The 4,476-nt window shown below is 43.6% G+C and overlaps 1 pseudogene; it reads right to left on the bottom strand.

Annotated features, from left to right (window-relative positions):
• Positions 1–3,604: 3,604 nt before the first annotated feature.
• On the bottom strand, positions 3,605–3,765 carry LOC149461332 (U2 spliceosomal RNA; annotated as a pseudogene).
• Positions 3,766–4,476: the final 711 nt, after the last annotated feature.

Below are 4,476 nucleotides of genomic sequence, written 5' to 3'. Positions count from 1 at the left end.
GATCTAGAGGACTTAGCAAACACTGGCTATTATTGATAAAGCCTATACCCTATACAGGGCTTAAATGTTCGAGTCTACACCTACTAGCCAGGCACAAACCTTACTCTCCACCAGTTGCCCCACCCAACCTTGCCCAGGTCTGTTTCCAACCCCACCCCCATGCCGTCCCCCAACCCCACCACCAGCCCTGCCCCCAACCACGCCCCATTAAAGCTTATGAAATTACATTTTTCTTTAGAATAAAGAGTCCAAAATATAATAAACTGCAATTATAACATAGCTTTATTGTGTCAATTTAAACAACAGCAATAGCTTAATAGCAATAGGGTGCAATCAAAATATCAAGTTTTACAGCTTTAAACCTGTAGTAAACATTTTGTATGTTTTTTTGTTTATCTCCTGTATCTTTAAAAAGAGACTTTAGAAACTAAAGTCTCTTTTAAAAGATGTAAGTTTAGTTTACAGAAGTATAGCATAAGAAAAAGTGCTTATTTTGATGCCAAATAACATGGAATAATAGTTACTGTAAACATGTATTTTTTTATCTCCAGCAGATACCTTGGAGAAGTGTGGCATTAAGAAAAAAGAAAAAAGTGCATCTTTTGATGTCCAAAAAACATTGCATAAAATAAATAACAATAGTAAACATTTTGCATTTTTTATCTCCAGCATCTTATTAAAAGAGAGCTTAGCGAAGTAGTGCATTAAGAAAAAACAAAAAAGTGCTTATTTAGATGCCAAAAAACATCGCATAACAATAGTAAACATTTTAACAAAGATGTGCTAATAGAGCAGCTATGGTTTTCATTGTACAGCAAGACCAAAACTTGTGTAATACCCTTTTTCTGATGCAAAATACTACTTCAATGGCTGTGTGTGGATTGCATTATATTCAATTAAGAAAAATAACACCAAAAAAAAAAATTTTTGGATGCCAAAAAGCAATAGGAAGCCAGTTTCACATCAAGATTTGCTATGGTTTTTGTTGTACAGCAGGACCAAGCCTTGTGTAACGTCCCTTTTCTTCAGGGTTGTCTCTTCTAGCCTTTGCCTTATGAATATTCTCTTTGTGTTTATTACATTTGTCATGCCATACAAAAGTTTCCCTTTTAAATGGAGCTTTTACGCCATTTGCCCATTTTTCATCTGAAATTTGGGAGAACTGACTGCAAACTTTACATATAACTGTATCATTTTCCTTGGAATAAGCAAGCCATGAAAACTGATCCAGCCAATGTGTACTAAAACAGAGTTTTTTTGCGGTCTTTCCAGCATGACCATCATTTGTCTTTTTAGTTATTACGGCAGTGGAAGTTTGTGGCAAACCACAACTAGCAACTGAATTAGCTATTGATTCATTCTCTTTTTCTATACAGTTTGACTGGGACTCCACAATAGTAGGATGATCTTTTTCTGCAAAAAATAAATCTTAATTTGCTCTGTTTCATGTTGCAGTGTTAACAAGGAGACCAAAAAAAATAAGGAACAACTCACAGACATGAGATATGGGTTGAATACTGGAAATTAGGACCACTTTTTTGTTTTACGTCTGGGCTTCCACAGATGACTCAGGCTGAAGAAGATCCTCCATGACATGTGATAATGCTAGTTCTACTGTCAAGGCCACTCTTGGCTGCCTATAGGCTTTTCTGCTGGCTGAGCCTATTAAACGCTGGTCTGCTGGCTGGCTTGATTGATGGCTGGCTTGATTGATGGCTGGCTGGCCTGATTAAAGTCTGGTCTGCTGGCTGGTCTGATTGATGGCCTGCTTAAAAGGCTGGTGTGCTTGAAGGCAGATTAGCGGCAGATCATCTGAGCAGCAGTTCAGATTAACGGCAGTTCAGATTAAACAAGGCAGTTCAGCTCAACGGCAGTTCAGATTAAACAAGGCAGTTCAGCTCAACGGCAGTTCAGATCAAAGGCTGTTCAGATTAACAGCAGTTCAGATTAACGGCAGTTCAGATTAAACAAGGCAGTTCAATTCAAGGGCAGTTCAGATTAAAGGCAATTCAGATCAAAGGCAGTTCAGATTAACAGCAGTTCAGCTCAAAGGCAGTTCAGCTCAACAGCAGTTTAGCTCAACGGCAGTTCAGCTCAACGGCAGGTCAGCTCAGCGGCAGGTCAGCTCAACGGCAGGTCAGATTAAACAAAGCAGTTCAGCTCAACGGCAGTTCAGATCAACGGCAGTTCAGATTAAACAAGGCAGTTCAGCTCAACAGCAGTTCAGATTAAAGACGGTTCAGCTCAACAGCAGTTCAGATTAAACAAGGCAGTTCAGCTCAACGGCAGTTCAGATTAACGGCAGTTCAGATCAATAGCAATTCAGATTAAACAAGGCAGTTCAGCTCAATGGCAGTTCAGATTAAAGGCAGTTGAGATTAAACGCAGTTCAGATCAAAGGCAGTTCAGCTCAATGGCAGTTCAGATTAAAGACAGTTCAGATCAAGGGCAGGTCAGCTCAACCGCAGGTCAGCTCAATGGCAGTTCAGATCAACGGCAGTTCAGATTAAACAAGGCAGTTCAGCTCAACGGCAGTTCGGATCAAAGTCAGTTCAGCTCAACAGCAGTTCATTTTAACGACAGGTCAGATTAAAGAAGGCAGTTCAGCTCAACAGCAGTTCAGTTCTACGGCAGTTCACATTAACAGCAGTTCACAATAAAGGCAGTTCAGATCAACAGCAGTTGTTCAGCCCAACGGCAGTTGTTCAGCCCAATGGCATTTGTTCAGCTCAACGCCACTTCAGATTAACGCCACTTCAGATTAAAGTCAGTCCAGATTAAAGGAAATTCAGACTAATTTTTTTTTTTTTTTAAGTCCGCAAACGTGCAACTATAAACGTAAAAACCCGTAAGTGTTCACAAAAAAAGTGCAAGTGCAAAACACCACACGAAAAAGTGCACTCAGGGGTGTGCTGTGTCCTACCACAAAAGGGGCTTGGACCGCTTACCCTGTTCCCCCGGGGCACGAAGTTCCTGACGGGGACAAGGTTCCCAATTGGTCCTCCTGGCCAAAAGGCCTGGTGGACCACCGTTTCCTTGTGTCCAGCCGAAGCCAGACACACAGTACTTGGTCAGGGGGCTCTCCCGAAGAAAAGCCCCCTAGGGATCAGGGGAGGAAGGAACCAAAAGGCCACACATCCTTCCCCTAGACTTCAGGGTAGGCCCGAGGACCCACACCCTCCATCCGTGAAAACACACACATAAGCAAAGAAAAAGTGACAAACGTGGGAGGTGAAATAAATTAAATAAATAGAAAATAAAAAAAGTGGTACCGTGCCAAATTGTGCACAGACCAGGCCCTGAGGCCCGTAGCAAAAATTGCCCTGGTCCTAGCCAAAAGGCCTGGTCCTTAGGGCGCTGTGCAAAAAGAATGTAAAAACAGTGACCATGTGCCATGTTCACACAGTGGGGTCCCACACCCAGGTGTTACTAGTGGCACCCCTGAGAGCGTCTACTCAGGGGGCACCGAGTTTGCGGACTTTCTGCCTCCTCAGCCCCTGACCAGACCAAGGTAGATCCGTCCAGATAAGGAGTTACTGGGTCTTTCCAGTGTTCCCGGAGGAATTACTCCCAGGGCCCCAGAACGCATCATGGCGCTCCCTGGTTTCTGTCCCTCCGGTACTAGCCTTCTGGACCCCCATCATACCAGTGAGGGTACTATACAACAGCCATGCCCGCAAAGCTAGAATGGCCGGGAGCACCCCCACTGGACACTGATAAGAACAGATACTACACTTGATCTTAGCCAAAAGGCCGAGAAGCGATTCAGACTAATGGCAGTTCAGATTAAAGGCAGCTCAGATTAAAGGCTGGCCTGATTGAAGGCTGGTCTGCTTGAAGGCTGGTCTGCTTGAAGGCTCCTCTTGTGGCTTGGTGTGTCTGTTGGCTGGGCTGCCTTTCAGGAGCAGGGTGGAGCACAGCTGCTTGCTTGGTGGGTCTGTCCACGCATTACAATTGTGACCAATGGCGACCCTAGGAAAATAAACAGGGTGCATATAAGTTACCACAGTCAAAACTGGGAGGGCACTGATAATTTTCACCACTACCATATGATGATGCGTTCCTATGCATAGTCAGCTACCAATTTTATTGAAAATATTTGTTTTTATTTTAAATTAAATTTGTACCTGATTGTGCATAGGTGTGCTGTGCTTTTTTTTTCTTTTTCTTTTTGAAATATTTAGGCCCCAGAGAGCAGCACTAAAATGGTGTGGTTGTTTTTTTTTTAACGTTTTTGGTGTTTTTTTTTTTTACTCTTTTCAAAATCATTTTGCCCCTAGAGCGCAGCACAAAAAATGTCATTTACCTTAAGCTGGTGGGTGTAGTGATGTGCACTGTTGGCGGGTCTCGGCGTGTCCCCCAAGGTGGTGTAGAGAGGGCCTCTCCTTGTGTCCCCCAAGGTGGTGTAGAGCGGGCCTCTCCTCATGCCCCCCAAGGCGGTGTAGAGTGGGCCTCATGTCCCCCAGGGTGGTGGAG

This window comes from Staurois parvus, unplaced genomic scaffold (assembly GCF_062004578.1).
Source record: "Staurois parvus isolate SC_StPar_1 unplaced genomic scaffold, SC_StPar_1.0 ptg000205l, whole genome shotgun sequence".
Classification (NCBI taxonomy): Eukaryota; Metazoa; Chordata; class Amphibia; order Anura; family Ranidae; genus Staurois; species Staurois parvus.
The sequence above is the reverse complement of the archived record's forward strand: the minus strand, read 5'-3'. Positions and strand labels throughout refer to the sequence as shown.